General features: G+C 41.9%; 1 protein-coding gene across 3 annotated transcripts in view; it reads left to right on the forward strand.

The window, feature by feature from the left end:
• The first annotated feature begins 8,087 nt into the window (after positions 1 to 8,087).
• The window catches only part of BCLAF1 (BCL2 associated transcription factor 1), a 28,260-nt gene continuing 23,825 nt past the window's right edge, over positions 8,088 to 12,522 (forward strand). For all 3 annotated transcript variants that reach the window (XR_014295186.1, XM_082634254.1, XM_082634255.1), the window contains exon 1: positions 8,088 to 8,229. The gene's annotated coding sequence lies outside the window, so the exon portion shown is untranslated. The remainder of the gene's footprint in view (positions 8,230 to 12,522) is intronic.

Consider the following 12,522-nt stretch of genomic DNA (forward strand, 5'->3'; position numbering starts at 1 on the left):
ACTGTTGGGTCTCTGATAATGCTTGTAGAACATCTAAGGTAATATTCAAGGTAAAAGTATTATGAGCCTGTATAAGATCATATAATTTACACTGGAGAGACAGCCCATCTGCAAAGATGGCCAGAATTTTGCTTATGTGACCTGGATTTATCTCAAGACTCCCAGTAACTTTAAAGCCTAGATGAAGATTTATTCCCCTTCCTTACATTTGCTCTTTAAATCCTTTCAGTTTCATGGGGCAAGAGTCAGGCATTTTCATAAACAAAGCATAACCTAAGGTTTGGCAGAATATAGGATTCAGGTATGGCACTGATAATTTATTTTCTGTCTTGATGAAAAATGAGTCGAATAACAGACTAAAATATGTCATCCTGATTCATCTAGCTGATTTCATCTACTTTTCAAAATTCTATCATTTTTTGGCATTGACACAATTGCTTATCTCTGGAAAGTTGGAGGGCATGTGCCTTCCATGCAGGTAATTCATATATTTATAACTGAGCCATCCTCTCAGAGAGATTATTTAATTCTGCTTTCTTTCCCACACCTGTCATTTCATTGCGCATACCCTTAGTGCCTCATTTTTCTTTCTTTTTTTTTAAATGTTGAGCCTTCTTTTAATTTATTAATTTTTGGTTTTGACTGTGTTGGGTCTTTGTTTCTGTGCAAGGGCTTTCTCTACTTGTCTTTGTTTCTGTGCAAGGGCTTTCTCTAGTTATGGCAAGCGGGGGCCACTCTTCATCACGGTGCGCGGGCCTCTCACTGTCGCGGCCTCTCTTGCTGTGGAGCACAGGCTCCAGACGCGCAGGCTCAGTAGTCGTGGCTCACGGGCCCAGCCGCTCCGCGGCACGTGGGACCTTCCCAGACCAGGGCTCGAACCCGTTTTCCCTGCATTAGCAGGCAGACTCTCAACCACTGCGCCACCAGGGAAGCCCAGTGCCTCATTTTTCTAATGCTTTAAACATTTAATTTCCAGTTAATGTGCACACTAACTTCACCCTTGAGCTGTCTAGGCTTGAATGAGGATATCGTTACCATATAGTCCCCTTGGACCAGTGAATTGACAATTCTGCTCATTTTGTTACCTCTCGTGTCTTTTCTTACAGCATTTATAAATACACTGACTTGAACCCCCCCCATAGATTTCCATTTCACAGCTATCCTTTTGTACACCCTTGCACAGCACATCATTGTGGCCCAGATCTGGGAACTACTTAGCCTTCCCTAATGTCAGTAGTGTTGTGGTATATGAGATGAGTGGTCCAGGTAAGAGCTAGAACTGCATATTCCCAACACTGTCATTGCTGAGAAAGCACAGTACGGCAGGGAGAATAGTAATATTATTACTTACCTTGTGCCTTAATTGCATAAATGAAAAAAGAAATTTGAAATGACAGAAAACACTAATACTTAAAATTAAATTACTTAGGGCTTCCCTGGTGGTGCGGTGGTTGAGAGTCCGCCTGCTGATGCAGGGGACACGGGTTCGTGCCCCAGTCCGGGAAGATCCCACATGCCGCGGAGTGGCTGGGCCTGTGAGCCATGGCCGCTGAGCCTGTGCGTCTGGAGCCTGTGCTCCGCAACGGGAGAGGCCACAACAGTGAGAGGCCCACGTACCAAAAAAAAATTAAATTAAATTAAATTACTTAAGGTAGAATTATATTGTTCATCATTCATCTATCAAGACAATTTAATCATTACTTGGACACTGTGAAATTTCTAAATTTCTTTATTTTGGGGTAATAAGAGAAGTGTTCAGATAAATAAATATATAAGTATATGTACACATGCTAGAATATATTGACATATCCTGCTACCTAGAATAAGACATATGGGAACTATTAACCAAGTTGCATATAAGAGGAACAACACGAGGTCAGGTTGATCTAATATTACCTCTATTATAAGTGTTTATGTGGTTAAATACTGCTGTGGAAAGAAGGTGGTCTTTAGAGACAGATGGACATTTGATAAAATCTTAGTTTTCGGGCTTCCCTGGTGGCGTCTACTTTCATACTGTACCAGGGATTGGTCTGGGTGACCAAAAAAATACAGTAGAGTGATGGTGTGCCATTTCTGAGATTAGCTTATAAAACACTGCAGCTTCTGTCTTGGGCTCCCCTTTCTTCCGTCATTAACTCTGGGGGAAGCCAGATATAGTATGGAGACACTCAGGGATCCTATAGAGAGGTCCATGTGATGAGGAACTGAGGTCTCCTTCCTACATCCACATGAGTGATCGTGGAGTGAATCTCCAGACTTCAGATGACTGCAGTCTCAGCTGACAGCTTGACTGCAACTTCATTAGAGACCATAAGCCAGACCCATCCAGATAACCCCTCCCAGATTCCTGACCCACAGCCACTGTGAAATAGTGTCTGTTGTTTAAAGCTGTTAAATTTTGTTATGCAGAGAACTAACACGCTTGATTTCATTTATTTTGTACCTCCCTGGCTGTTCTTTTTCAATCTCCTTACTGTTTCCTCCTCCTCTTTTAACAAATCTATAATGGTTGAAATCCTTTGGGGTTCAGTCCTGGGTCATCTCTTGTCTCTCTATATCTGTCATACTATGATATTAAGTATCATCTTTGTGCTTTATCTCTAAGCTGGAATTCTCCTTTGAACTACAGACCCACATATTCGACTTCATATCTTGCCTCTCTACTTGGACGTTTCACAGACATCTCAAACCTAACATATTAAAAATGGAATTCCTAACTTCCTTTCTTTCTCCCAACCTGTTCATTCTTTCTTTCCCTATCATTCTCTCCAATCTTCCCAATTATTATAACGGTATCAAAATCCAGTTAGTTAAGGCCAAAACCTAGATAGCAACACTAATTCCTCTTTCTCTAAACTCCTAATCCAATAAAGCAGCAAGATCTGTCCAACCGTTTCCAAAATAGATTTACAATTATTTACATTTTCCTTTTCTCACAATGATATTGTTACCTCACCTAAACTACTAAAACAGCCTCCTAACTGGTCTCCCTGCCCACTGTCAATCCATTTCTCAGAGATAGCAGCTTGAATGATCTTTTTCAAATAAATCATGTCATACCTCTGATTACAATCTTTCGATAACTTTCTACTGCAGTTGGAATGAAATCCAAACCACTTATGTAGTTTATAGGCTTTGCATGACCTGCACTTATCTATTTACCCTCATCTTGAACCACCTTCCTCCTGATTCATTATCCTCAGTACCATTTTTTCCATTCCAGAAACATAAGGAGATCTTTTCTGCTCCAGGTATTTTGCACAGGTCAGTTTCTCTAACTGGAATATTCTTCCTCCTATTTTTCCTACTCCTTATCTTTTAGTTCTTCCCTTAAATCTTGTCTCCTCACGAGGACTTTACCAATGAAGCATCCCCTCTAAAGTAAGTTTTCCTCTCATATTCTCTGCCACTTCCTTACCAGTATCAGACCTTGTATTATGTCTGTTTCCGTGTGTTCTGTCTGTCCCCCTTATCAGAGTGGCAGCCTCCTAGAGAGCAGTGTCAATGTTAGTCTTTGTCACCACTCTGTCCCAAGCACCTGGCTCAGTGTCTGTACACTGCACATACTCCATTTTTGTGTGTTAAATGAATGGATGAATGAATGAATAAGTATGTGGTGAAATCCCACCAATTCTTTAAAAGCTAGGCCTTTCCTCTTTCACCACTGGCACTTCTCCCATGAAGCTGTCCTTTTGTTTCCTTTGTTTAGAGAGTTATACCCTATCTCTGCTAGATTTTGAGTTCCAACAGAGAAATAGCAACGATGTCTTATTCCCATGATATCTGGACGATTATAGGTACTCAATAAATCAGCGGTTCTCATATTTCATTGTGTGTGCCTGTCCTCACAGATTCTTCCTTAGTAAGTGTGAACTGAAATTCGGTGTGTGTAGTGATTTATTTTTAAAATAAGCAACCATGGGCTTCCCTGGTGGCGCAGTGGTTGAGAGTCCACCTGCCGATGCAAGGGACACGGGTTCGTGCCCCGGTCCTGGAAGATCCCACATGCCGCGGAGTGGCTGGGCCTGTGAGCCATGGCCACTGAGCCTGCGCGTCCAGAGCCTGTGCTCCGCAACGGGAGAGGCCACAACAGTGAGAGGCCTGCGTTCGGCAAAAAAAAGAAAAAAAAAAAGCAACCCAGGTTATTTTTGTATCACACTTTGAGGAAAAAAATGGTACTGCCTGTCAATGTCTGTGGTAACCCCTTCTCTACACCAGGCTTAATTTTTAGTTCTCATAAGCAATGAGGGTGAAATTTCAACACCCCAAGAAGTCTGGAGAGCAAAGTGTTATTGTCCCCCTCCCCCAATGTACTATTTCACCATTTTTGGATATCACCATATTGTTTGAGCCCTCTATGTAGTTTTAGCCCTCTGCTTGTGAGGTCAATTGATTTTTTTTTTTAATTGTGTGTGTGTAGAAGTGAGAATTTAGACCTTTTAGGGGACAGACACAGAAATGTTTGTCTGCAGTTGTGTGGACAGCTGCTTTAAAAGAAAGAGATGCTCTGCTCGTCTTCTAACCTCTCTCAAGTGAGAAATGATTTTTGGTGACGAATCTAATCATAATTCCATTACCACATGTTAAGTAGACTTTCCTCTCTGCTCTTTAGTAGTTACATTAAATAGCCAGCTGGCATAATTTTGGGGCAAAGATTTCTTATGAAAACTTTGAAAGTATTCTATATTCCATTTGTTGCAATAATCTTTGTGAGAAAGATGCACGTTAATCTTGGTGGGACTTACGAACAATGGTTACCAGTTGCACTTTGATATTTTAATTTTTTTTTCAAAATGGAGAAATGAATATTAAGAAACAATACTGTAATAAATAATTCTTGAATAAATAATTTTTGTAATTTTAAATCTTGGGGGAAAACAAAAAACTTTCACATTCTTAGTAGGCAAAAGAGGATAGAAAGAGTGGGGGATGGAAAACCCAGTCAACTTGTGTTCATCAGTAGGAAGTGAAATAGGTTAGGCAAGGGGAAACATTTATTTCAATAGTACAAATAGGGAAAACTGCCAGACCATTTGGGAAAATGTCTTCATAAACAGAAACTGCTTCTACTCAAAGTATGCAATGGAGGATTCTTGTTTGTGAGCAACAGAAACCTACTCTGGTTAACTCACTCAGAAAAGAAATTTACCGAAAGATATCAGCTAGCTCAAAGTACAATGCACATTTTACCACAACTAAAGAAAAAAAAAAGGGAATGAATGCAAAGCCTCGGGAAGGATAGGAACAGAGGAGGCAGCAGAAACGATAGCCAACCCCCTCCCCACAGCCCACCCCCAGTCTTAATGGTGCCTCTGTTGGCCCCATTTCCTCTTTTGCATGCTTCTCACTACTGTTGTTGGGTTAGCAACGTCACTATTCTCAGGGAGTGAGGAGACAGGAACTCCAAATCCCCCCTCAACTTTAATTTCCCCAAATAAGAAAACAGTTCCGATATTGTTCAGCCTAAAAACACAAACAAAATAAAACAAGCAAAACTAGTAGAATGAGGGAGTTTGCCTTAGTGGTCTAGCCTTCCAACCCCATTTTCATTCCTATCTTCTTTGTCCTTTTCAGACATCAAGTCTTTTCCCGTTCTCCCTTTCAATTACCTTAAACAAAACAAACCAAAACCAAAACCCTAAGGAAGGAGTTTTATAAATATATTTATGGTCAATTGTCAATGACTTATAAGTTAAAATTAGTTTACTAATTTATTAGATGTAAAATAGTTCAGTATTCCTTTTGTATGCATTTATCTTATTTTTTTAAAGTGACCTTTTACTTACTAATTGCTTTTAATTAATTAATTTGTTTATTTTGGCTGTGTTGGGTTTTAGTTGTGGCATGCAGGATCTTTCGTTGAAGTGTGGGATCTTCGTTGTGGTGCGTGGGCTGGAGGTTTTCTCTCTAGTTGTGGCACAAGGGCTCCAGAGCTCATGCGTTCTGTAGTTTGAAGCACGTGAGCTCAGTAGTCGTGGCGCGGGGGCTTAGTTGACCGGAGGCATGTGGGATCTTAGTTCCCCTACAGGGATAGAACCTGCATCCGCTGCATTGGAAGGCGGATTCTTTACCACAGGACCACCAGGGAAGGCTTGCATTGTGGCCTCTCCAATTGCGGAGCACAGGCTCCGGACGCGCAGGCTCAGCGGCCATGGCTCACGGGCCTAGCCGCTCCACGGCATGTGGGATCTTCCCAGACCGGGGCACGAACCCGTGTCCCCTGCATCGGCAGGCGAACTCTCAACCACTGCGCCACCGGCGAAGCCCTTCAATGTCTTTTTGTTATAATGGGCTCTTGATTTTCCCCGTATGTTTCTCTCCACATTATTTGTATTTTCAACAGGAAACAAGAGAATGGAACAAAGAATGCAACTGTAATGGTGGAATTTCAGGTTTTGAAAGTAAAATAAGACAATACAGTGAAGTACATAAAACATGATCTAAATTCAAGATCCTCTAATTTTGGAGGTTGGTAAAAGCAAGTATCACAAATCAAATTGATTTAATTCAAGGGAAGCCTGGACTGCTTTTTATTAAAGGATTTGTTCTAATGTGTCTTGTCTCCTTTGTTATTACCTCAGGTTATTTGAAAGCACAGTTATACTACCTCAGATTGAAAGGTGACTTCATTTTCAATGTATTTGCAATAGAATTGCAGAAAAAGGCTTAAGATAATATCCTGGCTTGCAAAGCACTCCTGTCAGATTTTTGTGTATTTTGAAAAAATGGATAAGGGCTTTTAGCCCTAAGGGGTCCCCCCACCCTTTACCTGCAGAATAGTAGAGTTTTGTATTTAGCCATCAATGGTTAGGTTTTTTTTTTTCTTTTAATATAGTTTATCCATTCAACATATATTTACTGAGCACCTACTAAATGCTTGGGACTTATCAGTGCACCACATAGGCCAAAGATGACTGTTTCCACATTCTGATGGTGGTGATGGGGTGAGGGGCAGGCTGTACAACAAGAGAAAACTGAGAATACATCCCATGAAAATCACGTATTTTTTTCCAGTTGAGCTGGTATATTGGATTGTGAGGAGAGAACGCCCTAAGTACAGTGTTAAATTCACAACTAGGGCCCAATACTGGACTGCATTTAACTGACAAAAGACTGGTTGCTAATTACAACTTTGAAATCCTTTAAGGCAGTTTACGTGCCTAAAGAACAAAGTTATAACGATTTTAGGCCCTAAGGAAGTAAGTGCAGCGAAGTATTAATAGAAAACGTGCTATATGGCTCCTGCTGAAATTCTATCCAAATCAAATGTGGCCTGCCTATTTATAACCTGATTTATATTTTTGGCAGATTAGACTGTGTTTCTCGGCCAGCACAACTGATCGTTAAGCTTCGTGCTCTGCTTTACTTTCATGCTCATGCCAACGTCCCTAGGTTCCGAAGTGGTAATGCTTCAACCACGTCCGAGAAAAAGCAGCATCCCTGACGCTAAACCGCCGAGAAGCCTAAGCCGCTTCGGAGCACTGCGGCGTGAACTCCGCTACGGGTGGTAGAGTTGGTGTGACGCCACTCAAAAAAGGGACTTAGATCGTGGCCATTTTTCTACTTTCTAAGTGCGTCTGGCGTATTTTCTATCAAAGCAAAAGCAGCACTTCCTGGTTTCCAGTTGGCGTCGGAGAAGAAACTCGCCGCTTCCTGGCGTAGAGAGACGCAGTGTGCGAACAGAGCGGCCCCTTGCCTCCGCGTCTTTTCCTCAGTGTGAGATTATCTTTTTGCTTCTGGCCTGGTCTGAGTTGGCCCCACAGAAAGCATGGACCAGACAAGCAAAAAGTGGGGGCGACAAAAAGTCCGGAGGGTTCCCTCAACGCAAGGCAGAGAGGCCAGCGTTCCCAACCGTGTGGACCATCGACCTCAGGGCCGAGCGAAAAAACCCCGCCCTCTGTCTACCGCCACCCTGGCGGAGGCGGCTGCTAAAGGCCGGAAGGCGGGGCCGCCAGATCATCGCGCGAGACCAGCCACGCGACTTCCCAGAAAGCCTCAGGAAACATCTTTTTAGCGGCCAGGGAGCCGGTTTAGGGCGGAGGGGTGGGCGGGGCCTGCCCATATATTTAGCAGCACCGGAGGCCACGCCCCAAATCGGAAGTGACGGAGAGGAGCTAGCGCGTCGAAGATACCTCTATGGTTTTCCTCCCGTGCTTGAGTCGGGAAATGGCCGCGGTGTAGTTACGAGGGAGATTAAGTCCCGGGAACCGTGCTTCGGCGTGTCAGGTAGGCCTTGCGTTGCATTCAAATCACTCAAAGGGCAGTGTATGTCGAGGAGGAATGAATATTGTTGAATCTTTTGTTGGTAGTGGCGGGTTGGCGGCGACAGGAGAACCCAGGAGATGTTGCGCCGTTATTTATGCGTTTCTCGGTCAGCTTCCCTCAGGTTTTCGAGTCACTACGGCCCGAAAAGGTGGGGGTGGGGTGAGCAGCGAGAACGGTGTGCGCGCGCGCGGCTGCGAGCCTGGCTCGATACCCACAGACCGCGCGGCCTTCTCAGGCGCTTGCGCAGATCTCTCTCTTCAACCCTTCCCCCATTTCCTCAGCCCGGACTTCTGCGCGCGCCTGACTGAACGCTCGCCTCGCGCACGCGCGCTTCCTCCTCCCTCCCTTCGCCGCCTACGGCCCCTGAGGCGGCCCGAGGTACAACTTGTGTTCGCCTCTCCTTCGCTGGAATCGCCCCCTTTCTTCCCGGCCTTTGGGGCTTTGATAGGATCACTGACGTGCAGCGAAGTGCCTTGGGTAGGTTAGCTAACCCCTTTCCGCGTCGTTTGAACTTCTTTTCCCCGGCTTCACGCTCCCAGTCGGTTTACGCCTTATTTTGGTTACCTCACTTTGTCTTAGGATCCTGTTCCGCTCTTCAGACCCCGGCATCGCCTCCGGGGTTGCGGGAAAATTTTCTTCGGGGCTAATCTGATCGGGCCCCCCCGGTAACTCTGCTTTGAAGCGAAAGTGCACTTTTGACTTGTAGGAGTTGGTGCCTAATCACGGTTTCCTAGTTTGGGCAGCGGGCCTTAGTCGATGGATCTAAGAACGGCCCCGCCACCCCCCGGGCCTAAAGGGCAGTTGTGTAGTACCCGCGAAGCCACGTCCTTTCTGCGAGAGTTTCAGCCCCTTGTACCTCGTTAGAAATGTTGCAGCCGTGGTTGGTACAGTTGGTGGTATACATGGAGGGGAGTGCTGAGTTGAGGTTAAGGACTTTGCCCTCATTTTAAGTCCGTAGTTGGCTTTATTTACTTTTAAGGTTTATCTCGTCAGAATCAAGCAGCAGTACTGGCAGCCACTTTTCGATGTCAAAAATTTTTTTTATAAAGCATTTTGAATTGAAAAAACTGAGCCTAAAGTTGGAGACAGATATGACCAAAAATGATGTACAGAGATTAGCTGCTTCAGACTTGTATCTTTTTGCAGCAGCGCCTTTAAAATTTTTTTGGTATTAAAAAGCAAAACAAAATTTCTTATCTCTCAATGTGAATTTTCCTTCCGATTGGACTGTAGTTGAGAAGAAGGGTTGGGCTGCAGGTCAGACAATAAAGAACCTTTAAATAGGAAAAACCGCTACCAGTATATTTGCATTATTATGTGATCCTAGCCAATTTAGGGTAGGTAATCGAATCGAAGGATTGTGTGTCTGAAATAACTCACTTTAGATGAACAACCTAAAGCCTGTTTACTGATGGCAGTTAGCTTTTTTTTTTAAATACCACACTTTCACTAATACATTGTGGTAAACATTGAAATCCCCCTTGATTCAGATAATTAAAATGGTGGCAAAGGAAATTTTTTAGGTAGAGCTGATTCTTGACTTGGGAGAACAATAGTATTTTAGTACTTGGAAATAGACCTGTAAAAACTTGTCACTTGGTAGGCTCAGGTCTAGTTGAGTTTATTGAATGACTTAATGTGGGCAACTAGCTGTACTAGATTAACTGTGTGAGTCACGACTTACAGAAACGAAGATAGTCTTTTCAGTTCGACATAGAGCTTTGGATTGGGAGTTTCCAGAAGCTACATTCAAAATCATTAGTTGACCACTAGCTGAATTCTCCTGTGTAATTTACAGTGATTTATTAAATAACAAGAAGTAGGTAAGGGAATCAAGAAGTCCAACTTATCTCTGGGTAGTAAGTGTAAATGTTTAGGTTATAGTTGTAGGTTAGGAATTTGTTCATTTTTCAACTCCAGTTTCTTAAACAATGGTCATCAGTATTAGGTCGGAGTCTTAAGTAGTTAATGTTTTATTTGTCTCCAGGGCTGGAAAAAAACAATCTACAAACATTAATGTAGTAATAATACAGGCCTACATTTGTGTATTATTTTGGAATTTTCAAACAGTTTAATTTTACTTGATCCAGTATTTCTCCTTATACTAGGTGGAGGCCAAAAAAGGTAGAAAACTTTTTAGGGCTGCATGAACCAGGGATTGGCACACCCTGGTCTAGAATGAAGGTATTCTTTATTTTTCTCAGTTCTGTGCGCTTTTTTTTTTTTTTTTTTTTTTTTTTTTAAAGCAGGCTGACAGGGAGCTGGACAAAGAACCAAAAAGTCTGCAGCTAAACCTATCATTTTTTAAAGCTTTTACTTGTGGAAATTTTCAAGCACAAAGTAGAATAGTGAACTGTTATCTAGGTTAAATAATTATCAGCATTTACCAATTTTAATGTTATTTGTTTTCTGTTTTAAAAAAATTTTTATATTATATTGGCATATAGGTGATTAACAGTGTTGTGTTTCAGGTGTACAGCAAACTGATTCAGTTATACGTATATCCATTCTTCAAATTCATTTTTTTCTGGAGGATTTTAAAGCAAAATTACTTTTTTATAACGCTGGTTAATGCCATATCAAAAATATCAAACTTAAATATAGTAATCATTTGAAGCAAAATTAATAAACTGCAGTTAAGACTGTCACAGACCAGGTTTGCCAATAATGATAGTTAACATTTGAATGCATACCATGTGCCAAACTTTAAGTTGCTTACATTTATTAGTTCAGTTTCTTAATTTTAAACCTATGAGTAAGTATCGTAATTAACCTTATTTTATAAATGTGGAAACTGAAGTTGGAAGAGATTAAGGTAATTTGTCCAGTGTTGGACAGCTAGTTAATGGTCAAGCCAGAATTTTGAACCTAGTCAGTTGGAGTAAGAGTCATGGGATATTAATTTTAGGATTATTAAAGATGTGAATAGCAATAATTTGTTTACAAAAATCTGGAGCCCAGATTCCCTGAGTATGCTAAAATTAAGACGGCTCAAGTATTCTTGATAGGGTAACCTGAAGAATCTCTTCTGGAGGAGCTTCAACTTGTGTATTTTGTTGAGCCCAGTTGTCTTTGCTCTTTCCATCACTTGTGTTCTAGCTGATCGTTATGTATTATTCCGTAAACGATAAGCTCTGTTAAGATATTTAAGAACTTTATTTATTTTTGGACCTGCTGCATGGCTTGAGGGATCTCAGTTCCCTGACCAGGGATTGAACTGGGCCACATCAGTGAAAGCCCAGAATCCTAACCACTAGGCCACCAGGGAACTCTCTTTAAGAACTTTATTTAAAAAAATAAAGCCTGACTCATTCTCTTTTGTTCTTCACTGGTTGGTGAATCATTTGGATAAAGGTGCATGAAGCACTTTATTCTCTATCTCTTTTTACAGTGTGTTAGTAAGTGATCTTGTTTAGAATAGAGGGAAGATTGATTTGAACATTTTGAATTATATATGTAGGTTATGGCCACATCAGCCACCTGTCAGGGTATCGGAGAGAGCACAGGAGATCTTGGTCAAATTCTGGATTAACTTTTTACAGTCTGACCATGGGCAGCCTAAAAGGGCAAACAAATCTCCTGTTTTTGCCCCCAAATTTACACTTCTTCCAGATACTTGAGCCCAAAACTTAGAATTTAGGAGCACCATTGATTTTTCATTTTCTTTTTTTTCAATTCCCTGTGCTTCATACCACTAACAATCTGTGAGCAAGTACTGTTGACTCTATGTACTTCCAAGCCAGATTCTGGATTTGCCTCTTTCTTCTTTCTTTATTGCTACCACTTTATCCAGGCAACCATTATATTGAACTTCAACCATCTAGTTTGTCTCCCTGTTCTTCTTTCCAAGTTGTTCATGCTCTTCCCAGCAGCCATCTTAAATCATATGGTGTGACTTCCCTGATCAGACTTTCCAGGGCCTTCCCATTACAGTTAGAATAAAATCTAGACTCTTTATTCTGGCCTACTTACTAGATGCTATTTGATTTGCTCCTTTCCTGTCTCTCCTGTTTTATCTTATACCCTCTCCTTGATCACAGTGCCTCAACCTTCTTACTGGTCTTTTTGTCCTGAATTTGCTACGTTTGTGTCCTTTGCCTAGAATGCTTTTCTTTTCTTGGGTCTTTGCAATGCTTGTCTTTAGCTTAACTGTTACCTCTTTAAACACGGTTCAAGGACCCACCGTAGTAGTCCTGCTCTTCGCCTCTTGACATACCACTTTTTTGTTTTCTCTCTTCCCCTAGCTTGAACATA

This window comes from Mesoplodon mirus, assembly GCF_964341445.2.
Source record: "Mesoplodon mirus genome assembly, chromosome: 10".
NCBI classification, from domain to species: domain Eukaryota; kingdom Metazoa; phylum Chordata; class Mammalia; order Artiodactyla; family Ziphiidae; genus Mesoplodon; species Mesoplodon mirus.